The sequence below is a fragment of the Lissotriton vulgaris genome, chromosome 6 (genome assembly GCF_964263255.1).
Source record: "Lissotriton vulgaris chromosome 6, aLisVul1.2, whole genome shotgun sequence".
NCBI classification, from domain to species: Eukaryota; Metazoa; Chordata; class Amphibia; order Caudata; family Salamandridae; genus Lissotriton; species Lissotriton vulgaris.
In genome coordinates, this window is record NC_141694.1 from 1,576,071,663 (window position 1) to 1,576,088,385 (window position 16,723).

Below are 16,723 nucleotides of genomic sequence, written 5' to 3' on the forward strand. Positions count from 1 at the left end.
TTATACATTTTATTTTCTTATCATTTTTTTGCAATGTACTTTCATAGATAAAAATTCTTGAAAAACAGTAACACATTTGAAAAAAGAGAAAGGAGTATTTTTGAAAACTGCCAGCAGTATTAACACCGACCATTTCAAAACTGCCAGTTCCAGTCAGAGGTAATCTTCTATTGTTCTTTGAAAACTCCCTTACAAACTCATGCATACATAGGTTTGCCGTGAGCACTTTCTCATGTGCTAAAATAGTCAAATTCTGTTTCCAATCACGATTCATTGTGCATCGGAAAGGTGTGAGGATGCGGGATAGGTTTTAAAAAGAGCTCTCACAGGCTGCGGTTGAGAGCCGTATAACCATTGCAGATACATACATTTCATGAAGTGTTGGGAAAGCTTCAGCATAATCATGTACCAGTTCACAAATGGCGGCAACATCTGCACCATCTGGGACTTTCTTTTGTAACAATGGTTTTGAAAGAGTTAGTTCTGCTGCAAGAGTCACTTAAGGTTTGAGCCAGATGCCTGGTTCAGCTCAAGGTCCTCTTTGATCCTCGTGCTCCAAAACAAGCCAAGCTTTCATTTGGCTTCTGCCTGCTGCCCAGGCTGTAATGTCATATGCCAAGTATGAAAGGTAAAGCATTCATCTGTAATGCAAAACAGGAGAGTGAGACACATATCTATTGACTGAATTACACAATGTGAAACTAAAAAAGCTGGGATCAATTCTGGCTTCCATGCTTGACCCAATTGTGTGATCCGAGCCAAATCTTTATTTCCAAGAGCCTCCTTTGTTCATCATCACATACGAGTGCACCTTCAAATACATGTGTTCTAGCTGTGCACCGTAGAAAACACCTTTTCTGTTTAATTTAGTATAGTATAACAATTCTTCTTCTGCACTAAGAATCTAAGCCACAAGTAGGTTACACATAACAGCTGGCCTTTTAGTTCAGAATTGATTAATACAGAAATGGCACTGGAGGCAAGAATGCTAGTTGATGTGCACCGAGTGAACTGTGAGTGAGGTTTAACATGTGAGTATTTAAAAGTTCAAAAACAGTAGGGCAATAATCAGCCTGGAGGCAGTTTTCAAGACGGCAAAGCAGGAGTACTACAAGTCACCATTTAAATGTAATGTAAAGGACTTTAGTGATTATTAATGCAGAAGTAGCAGGACTGCAACTGAGGACTAAGATGCATTGTAAGAGCTCACGAATCCAGAACTGCAGGAGCTCTTTTTTCTGAGTACTTATTTGCCCCAAAGAAGTGTAGTGCTCTCTATTCAGAGTAACTATTTGTTCCTGAGAACATGCAGTAATCTCTTTCCGGACAACCTATTTGCTCCTTATAAGTGCTGGTATTCTCTATGCAGAGAACCTATTTCCTCCAGAGAAGTGATGTTACCACTCTGGAAAATCTCTTCAACATTTAAGAAATAACTTTGTATTATTGAAGAAATTTCACAGGCAGTATGCTGTACAATTTACAGTGCAAACTTTCAGTTCTCGGCTTGTTGCTAGGGTCTTTGAACCAAGCCAAACAGATAGCTCAACTGCCTCGGTTCTTCCTGTTAAATTGTTGCCCCACCCACCGCTAAAGATGGGCCCATATATCTAGCAAGGCCTACTTCAGGGCCCTTCTTTATCTCTCCTTAGTCTTAGAAGGCGCAGTAAAATGCATTATTTTGCAAATCTTTCTAATCGTTAACACTCTCAAACAGTGTTTGTTCGTTCCGCATGTAAGGCCCCTTTGATGGGAAGAGGAGGTTTCTGAGGTGGGAGTATGAGGCAATGACCCACACTCTGCAGCACACTCCCTTCAAGGACTGAATATCAATTTTCCACCATCCCTCTATCGTGCACCTTATCTCACAGCTAACCTTGGTCCCAAGCCCCATATCAGCGACCACCCGGCTTCATTTTGCTCATTCCCAACAAAGTAAAATCACCTTCAAACTCAAAAGCGTGAATTTCTATGATATTTTAAATGCTAATTCCTAACTATAATGTCGCTGAAACCTATGGTATTTTCAGTGAATATATATATATATATATATATATATATATATATATATATATATATATATATATATATATATATATATATATATATATATATATATATATATTTACATATATATATATATCTCCACAACACTTTCCGCTTCTCTTAGTGGAAAAAAGGCGAGCACGCTGGATTTCAATTAAGACATTTTATTTATGCAAACCCCCCTTCACCCCCGACAGACGCGTTTCGCTACTCTAGCTTCGTCAGTGTCAGTTAGTTTGTGCAAACTTGCGCAGTTTTAAACCTATTGGCCACTGCCCACATAATAGACATAGATAAAGTCCTTTGAAGTTGTACTGTGGCGGCCATCTTATAACGTGTCATTGTTAAAAAATACATGGTTTCAAACAAACTTAACGCAATAAAATGTAAAGTGCTCAGTGCTCATTAAAAACATGTCTTACAACAAATATTTCATTTCACTATTTACATACCAGTTGGTGTTATGACAATATAGACAAATTAGGTATTATTAAGGATCGCGTTATATGTTAAAATTCATATAAGTTTTCATTATTTTGGGATGTATTCCCAATTATCCATAGCGTTACAGATCTGAGACCCTCCTAAAATTGTCACTGTTTTTTTCTCTTTTGCAGCCCTGTATGGGCAGTTATACTTTTTACACCAGAATATTACATTTGAAAGCGGGCGCCAGATTTTTCAAAATGCAAAAGGTAGTAATGACTGTTATTCTTTGTTTCAAGTCCTGAGTACCACTATTTTTTACACAAAATGCATGATCCCATGCATTTTTATCAGAGATGGACCCACAGTTCCTCGTCGTTGTACAGGCCCCATGGAGCCATGGTTTTAAGATCTATATTATACCTTGACTCCAGGATTCTCAAAGCCTTCTCTCTGTCTCCTCCTCATTCCTGTTTATTCACCTGATCTATACAGTAAAAGCTTAGCTGGTCTCTATTGCTTTGATGGTGTTCGGCAAAATGACGGGCTACCGGATAAGATCTATCTTTTTTCATGATAGCCCGCATATGTTCCAAAATTCTAAGCTTTGTAGGGTTGATGGTGCTCCCTATATATCTTTTTTTGCAGGGACACTCAAGACAGTAGATGGTGAATTCAGAGTTACAATTTAACGATTTCATGATTTTTCTGTTGGGGCCATTTCCTCCTGTTCTATTAGGCTACTCTATAATTTTTCTACTACCCTTGCAGGCTTTACAGCGTAGGCATGGATAAACCCCTTTTAGATTGGACACAGTAACTGGCTTAGATTTTGTTGAATAATCACTGTGGACCAGACGATAAGATAATGACTGACAACGTTGGTATGTTACTAGGGGTTGCTGCGTTAGATGTTTTTTCAGCACGTTGTCGGTCATGAAGATAGGCCAATTGTTTCTTAGAATGTGAATAAGATCACCTGATCTGGTGTTGAATTTGGTGATCATTCTGACCTCCTCTCCCTTCTTGGGCACATCTTTTGGTATAAGGAGATTCCTCCTGTCTATTTTAGATGCTTTTTGTGAAGCTTGATCTAATAAGCTTTTGGAGTAACCCCTGTTATGGAACCTTTGTTTGACCTCTGATTTTGCTGCCTGAAAGTCGGTATCCATTGAGCAGTTTCTTTTTAAACGTAATAGCTCACCATAGGGTACATTTCTAACGAGACTCTTCGGGTGATAACTGTCTGATTGCAAGACAGCGTTTCCCTCCGTGGGTTTTCTGTAAAGTCTCGTTTGAAGCGTGTTGTCTTTTATATAAATCTCCAAATCCAAATAGCAAATATTAGTAGTGCTTATTGTACTGGTAAACCTCAAGTTGTTAGTGTTATTATTTAGCTTGGCAATGTAATCCTCAGCCGAGGTCCTATCGCCTCGCCAGATAATAAAAAGGTCATCAATATACCTGGTCCACATTAAAATATTGTCAGTCCATGTCTCATTTTGCTCTGCCCATGCTTCATGCTTCTCCCACCAGCCCACGAACATGTTCGTGTAGCTGGGGGAGAAGCATGAGCCCATCGAAGTACCTCTTATTTGTTTATATAATTGATTGGAGAATAGGAAGATGTTGTGGTACAGACAAAAACGTATCATACTCAGTAACATTGCACTATGTGTCCTGTATTTTTCATGTTTTTTATCTAAGAACCATTTGATTGCCTCTAGGCCCTTTTCATGGTCTATGCAGGTATAGGGATTGACCACATCTAATGTGATCAATAACATGTTCTTTTCCCAGGCAATGTTGTCCATTATACGGAGAAAGTCTTGTGTATCTCTCACGTAGGATGGGAGAACTTTGACAGTAGGGGCAAGATAAGAGTCTATAAAACGGGACGTGTTCTCTAGCAGGCTTCCAATCGAGGACACGATTGGGCGTCCGGGTGGTCTCTTGGCGTGCTTGTGTATTTTGGGAAGATGATAAAAGGTGGGTAGCACTGGTGAATCACAGTGCAAATATTTGAACTCCTCATCATTTAGCATACCCTCCATTTTCCATTTAGCTAACATTCCATGATATTCCATTATGCTTTTAAGATATTCCGTTCTTTGTATAGGGGCATAGCATTCTTCATCTCTTAATTGTTTTAATGCCTCCTGTTCATAATGTTCTTTGTTGAAGATCACAATGTTGCCCCCTTATCAGAGGGCTTTAACTCAATGGTTTTATCCTCTTTGAGGGATCTTATCGCTCCCCATTCTGTCCTAGAGATATTAGATGATTTCATGTTCATTTTTTTGTCTGATAATTTCTCTAGGTCCGCAAGCACTGCTTCATTAAAAACATCTATTGCATCATGTGGTGCAACCGGCAGTTTTTTAGATTTATTCCTCAAATTGCTAGGATCTCGTGTTTGTCGTGTAGGTGCATTGACCTCAGGCACGTTGGTTATTCCGTTGCTTGTTATTTCTTGTGTTGGAGTTAACAAGAAATTAGCGAGAGGGTCAGGTTCCAAAACTTCCTTATTGTAGTTTCTTTTGGATGAAGAAGGAAGATTTTTTTGAACTTCAGCTTACGAATGTACCTAAAAAAGTCAATTCTCGTATCCACTAGGTTGAACTCGCTGGTGGGACAGAAGCTCAATCCTTTTATCTCATCAACTGTTAGTTCTCTTTTGTACAAGTTGATGACATTTTTCTCTTCTGGCTGTTTTATTACCTCCTGCAATTCGAAGTACTGCGCGTTACCCTGGGTGAGGCAGTTGCTTGTGTTCTGCCACTTGCCCCTCTTGCCCCGCCTCGTCCTCCTCTTTGATTTTGTTGCGGGGGGGGTGATTTCTTTGTTAAGGTTTCTGGCGTGTTTCCTCTATCACTTGGAATTCATCCAAAAAAGGTTCCACGCCCGCAGTTTCCTTTTGTCTAGGAGCCAGGTTTTGTTCTCCATCGGACACTTCAGATTCTTCTGTATCCTCAATGTTTCTTTGTGCCACTCCTTGGCCAAGTCTCTTCCTGGTGGCATCGAACTTCCTAGCAAATGTCAATATCCTGCCGGATTAATAATCTTGTTCGTCCCTCTGAAATTTTGTTTGTTTACGTTTTCGAATTCCCAGTTCATATTCTTTTATTCTCCTGTTTAGGGTACTTTTTAATTCATCACTGGTTTTTGTATCTTTTTCTCTTCCGATCAGCTCCTCCACCTCTGCTATTTCCTTTAGGCATTTGTCATGATCACTCCACGCATATTTAATTAATAAGCGTACCATACCCTTGGATGACTCAGTGGTGTATTCTGCCCAATCCTTCAGTAGTGCGGGGTCCGGATTTTCATAAGCAGGGACTGTAAATATGTGGAGGCCTCTTGGTATTCTATCACAGTCTATATACCGCTGTAATGAAGTGGCTTCCCACCATTTTCACACTTCTCTCTCTTTAAGTTTTTCCAATCTTAAAAATAGGGTTTTCAAATTGCTGTGTGTTGTCGATGTTACTTCAACAGCATTTACTCTGACTTGACGCTCATTGGAGGATTTAAACATGACATTGGCTGCGGATTCTCTCTCCCCAGTAATGTCTTCAACATCCGCCATCATTTGTTTTTACCACTGGTACGTGAAAAACTGAATTAATTTTGTATATTTTTCTACTTGGAGGTGACTTTTTAGTACTTAGGGGGGGTTTTGCATATTTACACAGTTCCTTCGGGATGGAGGTTAGAGCAAAAAGTGTAACTTCAGGCGCAATATGCGCAGTCCATCTCACTCACCGCGTCTGGTGCTAGCGTTTGGTCTCCGTCAGCCGACGTGTCCCTCCTGCCTGCTCGCAGACGTCAGATGAGTTCATCGGTGTTGCGATGCTTCCGTCGGAGCTCGTAGTCAGTCTCCGGTATGATCTTTTCTTGCTCTATGTGCCTCGGGGCTAACGGCCAAAACGATTTTCAGCACAGGTCCTTTCACTGCCGTCGCTCCTCAATATCCCGGGTGCTAAAACGCCAGCGCTGGTGAGGCACTTAAACTTCACAACACTTTCCGCTTCTCTTAGTGGAAAAAAGGCGAGCACGCTGGAATCTAATTAAGAAATTTTATTTATGCAAACACCCCTTCACCCCCGACAGACGCGTTTCGCTACTCTAGCTTTGTCAGTGTCAGTTAGTTTGTGCAAACTTGCGTAGTTTTAAACCTATTGGCCACTGCCCACATAATAGACATAGATAAAGTCCTTTGAAGTTGTACTGTGGCGGCCATCTTATAACGTGTCATTGTTAAAAAATACATGGTTTCAAACAAACTTAACGCAATAAAATGTAAAGTGCTCAGTGCTCATTAAAAACATGTCTTACAACAAACATTTCATTTCACTATTTACATACCAGTTGGTGTTATGACAATATAGACACATTAGGTATAAATAAGGATCGCGTTATATGTTAGAATTCATATAAGTTTTCATATAAAAAAAAGAATATATATATATTACAAAGTGTTTTTTTCAAAAAACATACTATATAAATTGAATTGGTAAAAATTTGGGGGTGTTGAAACTACAATACCCAGCATGCGCTTGCATGTAGTATTTCTTCTATTTTTTTGCACTGGGAATAGGTGAAAGCATCACTCCTAAATAGTATAAAAATAAAAAGCGGACTATTTGTTTGTCAATTGAGAAAGAATACGGAGGTATTCGAAACGCGTCTGACAACTTGACATTGAAATAAAGACCTGCTAGATCCACGCAAAATTGGAGTCTGTATTCGTTTCTTTGGCTGTGTTCCGGCTGGGCGCTGCAAAGGGATTCAGAGATACTTGATATATATATATATATATATATATATATATATATATATATATATATATATATAGATATATATATATATATATATCTATATATATATATATATATATATATATATATATACACACAAACAAAGTCGTCCGAACTATGGAGCCCCCGACTCTTCAGGGCGGCCTCAAGACAATGGGCACGGAGCAGCCCTTCAAATCACTGCTGTGAAAGAAGAAAAATTGAGGCCCAATACTGGAGACAGGACTTTATTCAGTGTCCAGCAGCGCAGCATGCTTCCATTTCCCAACGTTTCGGCGCTAATTGGCCTTGCTCACAGGTGGAAGTAAAAGACTCAAATTGCAAAGTGCGCTCGTGCTTGCTTAAAAAACATTCAGTCATGTGATTTGATGGTAAAAATACAACTCCCATAATTCAATTTTCAGTATTTACAAGTAGGTGAACTGGAAGTCCTCACTGTTTTTTTCATACTTATTAAAAGTGCTTGCTTGAAATTGCACCGATGTTGGTATGGAATATTTCATTGTCAATCAGGTGAATTCATATTCCTGCGTAGTGCTGTCATTCTACGAATGGCCTGAATAAAGTTTGTTCACCAGCACGATCGAAGCAGGACGTGCTCCTACTCAAATCCCTTCCTCACGCACACATATTTTCGCTCCATTGGCATCTCCTGTGTAGGATGTGCGCGCGAGTGGGTCATGCTCCTGAATTCAATGCACAAACAAAGTCCTCCGAACTATGAAGCCCCCGACCCTTCAGGACGGTCTCAAGTCAATGGGCACGGAGCAGCCCATCGAATCACTGCTGTGAAAGAAGAAAAATTGAGGCCCAATACTGGAGACAGGACTTTATTCAGCGTCCAGCAGCACAGCATGCTTCCATATCCCAACGTTTCGGCGCTAATTGGCCTTGCTCACAGGTGGCAGTAAAACACTTAAATTGCAAAGTGCGCTCGTGCTTGCTTAAAAAACATTCAGTCACATGATTTTGATGGTAAAAATACAACTCCCATAGTGCAATTTTCAGTATTTACAAGTAGGTGAACTGGAAGTCCTCACTGTTTTTTTCATACTTGTTAAAAGTTCTTGCTTGAAATTGCACTGATGTTGGTGTGGAATATTTCATTGTGAATCAGGTGAATTCATATTTCTGCGTAGTGCTGTCATTCTACGAATGGCCTGAATAAAGTTTGTTCACCAGCACGATCGAAGCAGAACGTGCTCCTACTCGAATCCCTTCCTCACACACACATATTTTCGCTCCATTGGCATCTCCTGTGTAGGATGTGCGCGCGAGTGGGTCAATCTCTTGAATTCAATGCACAAACAAAGTCTTCTGAACTATGGAGCCCCCGACCCTTCAGGGCGGCCTCAAGACAATGGGCACGGAGCAGCCCATCAAATCACTGCTGTGAAAGAAGAAAAATTGAGGCCCAATACTGGAGACAGGACTTTATTCAGCGTCCAGCAGCACAGCATGGTTCCATATCCCAACGTTTCGGCGCTAATTGGCCTTGCTCACAGGTGGAAGTAAAAGACTCAAATTGCAAAGTGCGCTCGTGCTTGCTTAAAAAACATTCAGTCATGTGATTTGATGGTAAAAATACAACTCCCATAATTCAATTTTCAGTATTTACAAGTAGGTGAACTGGAAGTCCTCACTGTTTTTTTCATACTTATTAAAAGTGCTTGCTTGAAATTGCACCGATGTTGGTATGGAATATTTCATTGTCAATCAGGTGAATTCATATTCCTGCGTAGTGCTGTCATTCTACGAATGGCCTGAATAAAGTTTGTTCACCAGCACGATCGAAGCAGGACGTGCTCCTACTCAAATCCCTTCCTCACGCACACATATTTTCGCTCCATTGGCATCTCCTGTGTAGGATGTGCGCGCGAGTGGGTCATGCTCCTGAATTCAATGCACAAACAAAGTCCTCCGAACTATGAAGCCCCCGACCCTTCAGGACGGTCTCAAGTCAATGGGCACGGAGCAGCCCATCGAATCACTGCTGTGAAAGAAGAAAAATTGAGGCCCAATACTGGAGACAGGACTTTATTCAGCGTCCAGCAGCACAGCATGCTTCCATATCCCAACGTTTCGGCGCTAATTGGCCTTGCTCACAGGTGGCAGTAAAACACTCAAATTGCAAAGTGTGCTCGTGCTTGCTTAAAAAACATTCAGTCACGTGATTTTGATGGTAAAAATACAACTCCCATAGTGCAATTTTCAGTATTTACAAGTAGGTGAACTGGAAGTCCTCACTGTTTTTTTCATACTTGTTAAAAGTTCTTGCTTGAAATTGCAACGATGTTGGTGTGGAATATTTCATTGTCAATCAGGTGATTTCAAATTTCTTGGTAGTGCTGTCATTCTACGAATGGCCTGAATAAAGTTTGTTCACCAGCACGATCGAAGCAGGACGTGCTCCTACTCGAACACCTTCCTCACGCACACATATTTTTGCTCCATTGGCATCTCCTGTGTAGGATGTGCACGCAAGTGGGTCATGCTCCTGAATTCAATGCAAAAACCAAGTCCTCCGAACTATGGAGCCCCCGACCCTTCAGGGCAGCCTCAAGACAATGGGCACGGAGAAGCCCATCAAATCACTGCTGTGAAAGAAGAAAAATTGAGGCCCAATACTGGAGACAGGACTTTTTTCAGCGTCCAGCAGCACAGCATGCTTCCAATTCCCAACGTTTCGGCGCTAATTGGCCTTGCTCACAGGTGGAAGTAAAACACTCAAATTGCAAAGTGCGCTTGTGCTTGCTTAAATAACATTCAGTCACATGATTTTGATGGTAAAAATACAACTCCCATAGTGCAATTTTCAGTATTTACAAGTAGGTGAACTGGAAGTCCTCACTGTTTTTTTCATACTTGTTAAAAGTTCTTGCTTGAAATTGCACCGATGTTGGTGTGGAATATTTCATTGTCAATCAGGTGAATTCATATTTCTGCGTAGTGCTGTCATTCTACGAATGGCCTGAATAAAGTTTGTTCACCAGCACGATCGAAGCAGGACGTGCTCCTACTCGAATCCCTTCCTCACGCACACATATTTTCGCTCCATTGACATCTCCTGTGTAGGATGTGCGCGCGAGTGGGTCATGCTCCTGAATTTAATGCACAAACAAAGTCCTCCGAACTATGGAGCCCCACGACCCTTCAGGGTGGCCTCAAGACAATGGATAATGAATATATATATTCACTGAAAAAACCATAGGTTACACACATGATATAGTAAGCTGGACATTTCACTCATACAAAGCCTTTGAAAATCCCCCGTTATAGTTAGTTCAACTAACTATAACTCGCGCGACCGCAATGCACTGCTGATGACGTCACATATTACATCACACATGACATGGTCAGTGACATCACTCATGACATCACTGATGACATCTCAATTGACATCACTGATGACATCACTGATGACATCATCCAGTGAATGTGTATCTTCCTGAAAATTAAATATTTTTTATATATGTATATCTAAAGGTCGATGGAAGAATAAATGGGTAAATAAGTGTCTAAATGGATATTTTTTTTAAATTGATTGTATAACTGACTTATTAAGTGTATCTTAGTGAATACATGTATTAGCAAGTAGTATTTAAATAAGTATCATTGTCTCACTTTGTGTATAAGTGGCTGCATGGGTTGGTGAGTAGCTACATGACTGTCTATGTGGGTTATTAGTTGTTTTTTTCAGTATCAGTATGAGTATGTGTATGGTTTGGTGGGGGTAATACTTACCACATAGATGTATGAATGAGTGACTCACTGATTGTATGTCTTTTGAAGACAGCATGTGTGCAGGACTGTATAGGTGAATGAGTGTGTGTATGGGTGTGTTAGTGAGTGAATGAGTGTTTCAATAGTGTCTTTATGAGTAACTACATATGTTTTAAACTAGTATATGTGAGTTTTGATGTACATAATTGAGTATATGTGAGAAATGAGAATGAGAGTTTGGAAGAGTTCCTGTATAAATAAGTATGTGTTTCTATAAGTACATGTTTAAGAGAGTAAATATGTGTACGTTTCTGTAGAAGTAAGTGTAGTGGTATTTCTATAGCAGTATAATCAAGTAAATGGATTTTTGATAGTTTATTTGAATGTGTGAATATGTGTGTGAGTAACTATATGGATGAGTAGTAGTGTATAACAGGATATATAGGTGTATGGGTACATATGATGAGTGAGTACATGTATGAGTGACTATATAGAACTGTTGGTGAATGAGTGGATGATGTAGATGTTGGAATTTCTGATTAGGTTGTTGAAATTAGTATTGGTATCTCCATTTTTAAGAAAATGTTAGTTTCTATTTTTGAATGTGTGTGTCAAAGGTTATTTTACGCTGAGAGGAGGTCTGCCACTTTGTCACAAGGATGATGTCATCAGTGATGTGTTTTGAGATGTCATCAGTGATGTCATGTGTGATGTCACTGACCATGTCATGAGTGATGTAATATGCGACATCATCAGCAGTGCATTGCGTTCGCGCGAGTTATAGTTAGCTGAACTAACTATAACGGGGAAATTTCAAAGGTTTTGTATGAGTGAAATGTCCAGCTAACTATAACATGTGTGAAGCCTATGGTTTTATCAGTGAATTTGCAAGGTTTTTTAAATGCTAATTCCTAACTATAACGTGTGTGAAACCTATGGTTTTTTTCAGTGAATTTGCAAGGTTTTTTAAATGCTAATTCCTAACTATAACGTGTGTGAAACCTTTGGTGTTTTCAGTGAATTTTTAAGGTTTTTTAAATGCTAATTCTTAACTATAACGTGTGTGAAACCTATGGTTATTTAAGTGAATTTCAAAGGTTTTTAAAATGCTAATTTTAAAATGTATCAATTATTAAATTTATTATATATTTATTTTTCTACAAAGTGCCTTTGTATATTGTAATATATGCCAAAGGCAAAAATGGAACTAGTCCAACCAATATTGTCCACAGATTGAGAAAGCAAGGAAACATGTGAATAAGTCTGTTTCTGCTTTTCTCAGAGACTATGGTATGGGTTCTATATACCACACCAACTTGCGTTACAACTTGCAAGGCATTTATAGAGGAGATGCTGTACATTTCACAGATGAGGGGAACAAAGTCTTCCTCTTGAACTTTAGACTCTGCATCGATACTTACTTGTAGGTACAAAAAACACTCAATGAACACAACAGCTCTTTTTAGAGCCAGCCAACATATAAACACTCAAACTTGATATTTAACTGTATTTTTTTTTCAGACGTGAATGCAACGTGTGCGCACCTCGCGATTTTTTTTAAATGTTTTTTTTGCCCTTCGGGGTCCTTCAGGGACCCCGTGAGAAGGCCTAGGGGGTCAGGGAGTATCTACCCTGTCCCCTTTTCACCTTCTCCACTGTTGTTTTTGACTCACTTCTGCCTCGAGGGTGCGTGCAACGTGCGCGTACCTCGCGATTCATAAAAGAATGTTTTTTTTGCCCTTCGAGGCCCTTCAGGGACCCCCTAAGAAGGCCTAGGGGGTCAGGAAGTCTCTACCCTGCCCCCTTTTCACGTTCTCCACTTTTGTTTTTGAGTCTCTTCTGCCTCGGGGGTGCGTGCACCGTGCGTGCACCTCGCGATTTAAAAATAAAATGTTTTTTTTGGCCTTCGGGGTACTTCAGGGACCCCTGTGAAGACCTAGTGGGTCAGGGAGTCTCTACCTTGCCCCCTTTTCACGTTCTGCACTTTTGTTTTTGACTCTCTTCTGCCTCGGGGTGCGTGCTCCGTGAGCGCACCTCACGATTTATTTTCTTTTTTTAATGTTTTCTTTGGCCTTCGGGTCATTCAGGGACCCCCTGAGAAGGCCTAGGGGGTCAGGAAGTCTCTACCCTGCCCCCTTTTCACGTTTTCCACTTTTGTTTTGGGCTCTCTTCTGCCTCAGAGTGACAAAATGGCGGCCAACACTTCCTAGTTTCCACCGATTGGAGTGTTGACAAACGTCTAACAGCAAATCAGAATTCCGCTTGCGCACACCCGATACACGCACCGTGCGCGCAGGAACTACTGAAAAGATTTACACCATTTAAGCAAAAGCAAAATCTGCGAATCAGACTCTACCATTTTGCCAAATTTCTTGTAAACACGTTCAGCAGTATGGGCCGGGATGCCCGCCACCCCCTCCCAACACCAATTCCCCATGGGAGGAGACAGACACAAGTTTGAGCTTTTGGAAGGCGGGGGGGAGTTACCCCCCCCCCAGCCGTATTTATTAAAATATGAAACAAAATTTAAAACTTTAAATTAAAACGTTTCATGAATTATGTACAATTTTACTTCCATTACATTTCGATGAAGACAAGTTCTTTGGCTAACCTTAACAGATCTCTAATACAAAGGTTTCCTAGCCGAGTCTAACATCCTGAAAATGCATAACATTCTAAAATAAAATTGTACATCCTAGCATTAAGGGCCAACGGCAAGGTCTTATCCGGTGTCAGATCCCTAATACCAAATTCCCGCCCTCACGGTGTGAGTGGCGCATGCGCAGAGGACTTTACCCTCGTTGCCAACTGTAACTTCCCTTGTCGTGGGGGCCCCCTTTCACTCAACGCCATCTTAAAGGTCGTCCGAGTTCTCGTGCGAGGTATCCGTAAGAAGGACAGCGTGGACTCCCCCCCTTCCCCACACGCTCTTCCGCCGGAGCGGATATCCGGCCCCCGGGAAATTCGTAGGAGGGGCATATAGCCGTCTCCCCCTGGGAGGGGCATATAGCCGTCTCCCCCCCCGGGAGGGGCCTATGGCCGTCTCCACCTAGGCGACCCATCCGTAGTGGGTGCCGCCTCCCCGTGGGAGGGGCCAATGGCCGCCTCCCCCCGGGCGCTCCCATCCGTACTGGGTGGCGCCCCCCCTAGGGACCTTGAAATCACTGCTCACCGATCATGACCTTACCGCCCGACCAAAATAAATACGACAGTTGTTTTACCTACTAAGGAAAGAAAAAACACGCCTAATCTGTAACAGCTTGATACTTCACCAACTTAGACATTACTACAAAGAGAAAAAAGTCCTACAAACAAGACAATTTATACTATTTGATACATTCCTCTACTTTTCTACAAAGGGGAAAAAAGGCCTACAAACATTTATTCAATCAAAGGCATACATCCATGATGCAAAAAGTGATTGTATCTTTTTAATATATTCAAATATCACCAACAATTACTTTATTCAAAAAACAGTGCAAAAAGGGGACTGGTGGGTGGGTCAAAATTGCTGCTTGTTCCTTCGAGGGCTCACGAGCGACGAGTGGTGCAGCCTTCAGAGCACTGGAACAAGAGGAAGCCTTGTTGGATTCCTGCTCTATTTATCCATCTGCGGGAGGGCGGGGGCCCGCCTCAGGTACGCCCATCCGTGCGCGGACTTCCGGGCGGGTGTCTAGGACAACCCCTTCTGGGCGGGAAGGGCGTGCTCCGGCTACGCCGTTTTGGGCATACCAGCCGAAACACGCCCCTCACCCACAACGGTTTCCCGGGGGGATCGGGGCACCCATCCATACGTTTGGGGGGACCGAGTGGTCTTCCCTTTCCATATGGGCCGGGATGCCCGCCACCCCCTCCCAACACCAATTCCCCATGGGAGGAGACAGACACAAATTTGAGCTTTTGGAAGGCGAGGGGGAGTTACCCCCCGGCCGTATTTATTAAAATATGAAACAAAATTTAAAACTTTAAATTAAAACGTTTCATGAATTATGTACAATTTTACTTCCATTACATTTCGATGAAGACAAGTTCTTTTGCTAACCTTAACAGATCTCTAATACAAAGGTTTCCTAGCCGAGTCTAACATCTTGAAAATGCATAACATTCTAAAATAAAATTATACATCCTAGCATTAAGGGCCAACGGCAAGGTCTTAACCGGTGTCAGATCCCTACTACCAAATTCCCGCCCTCACGGTGTGAGTGGCGCATGCGCAGAGGACTTTACCCTCGTTGCCAACTGTAACCTCCCTTGTTGTGGGGGCCCCCTTTCACTCGACGCCATCTTAAAGGTCGTCTGAGTTCTCGTGCGAGGTATCCGTAAGAAGGACAGCGTGGACTCCCCCCCTTCCCCACACTCTCTTCTGCCGGAGCGGATATCCGGCCCCCGGGAAATTCGTAGGAGGGGCATATAGCCGTCTCCCCCTGGGATGGGCATATAGCCGTCTCCCCCTAGGCGACCCATCCGTTGTGGGTGCCGCCTCCCCGTGGGAGGGGCCAATGGCCGCCTCCCTCCCCCGGGCGCTCCCATCCGTACTGGGTGGCGCCCCCCCTAGGGACCTTGAAATCACTGCTCACCGATCATGAGCATACCGCCACAGGCTGGATAGTTGACCGACTATCCGGCCCCCCACACCTCCTAAAGGACATGTCTCCTTAATACCACTAGCCATGCTATGAAGTCTCCTATGAGTAAGTCATTCCCAGCCCTGGACAGGTGCACCCCATCCTTCAAATAATAGTGACCACCCCGAATACACCCATGGGGAATGCTTTGTAAATGAGTGGAGCGAAAAAACTTCTCAATCTTGTTGTTGACCCTCTTTACTGAGTGGTTCAACGCCGTTACAGAGATACCCCCAAGCCAGATTCTCCTGGGGATCATGTGGGACCAGGCAATCGTACACCCCGGGAGCCTCTTAGCCAACCAGCTGACTGCCGACAATATGTGTTCCACTAACACCCGTCTTCCCAGTCTTACCAAGTCATTGCCTCCCTAGTGCACTATGATTACAGATGGCGGTGACCTTTGCCGCCCTAAGAGTCCCTCCACAAAGGTTTGAAATTGGTCAAAACAGAGGCCTCCCTTCCCATGGAAGGTCACTCTAAACCCGTATTCCCCAGATGCGTGAGTCGCGTCACCTGCCATGAATACGTCCCCGGCGCGCCTCACGTATGAGTGGCTCACGACCCATACCACTTGATCTCCAGTCGGTGATCCTTGACCGCTGGTCCTCTGGTGTTGGGTCGATCCCAAATTCCACCCCGCATCACAGGCTTGCGAAACTGTAATCCAAACAAAAGACAACAAGCGTGAGTGCATTTCATCAGTCTTTTACAACATGTGCAGTCGCACATACCTCTTAAAACAGTTCGAGGACCAACGGCCTAACTGTTTCACTTCTTCCCTACCCAGACCCCGAGCCGTAGCCTCAGTAGCGGCCCCTATTTGGAATGAGTGGGTCCTGAAATCGAACGGGTTCAAGCTCGCCGCAGCAATCGTAATTGCCAGCACCCTCTGAAACTGGAATTTCGTCAACGGTGTGCCGTCCTTGTGTCTAAGCAGGCTCCCCCCCATGTCGCCGGCCTCTGTGCCAGGTAGTCCTCCAAATACCTTATGGGACAACTGGGGCTCCCTCAGGCGTGCTGCAACACAACACTACTCCCCAAAGCTTCCTGGTCTGTCTTGGACCTGGCTATCGAGATCAA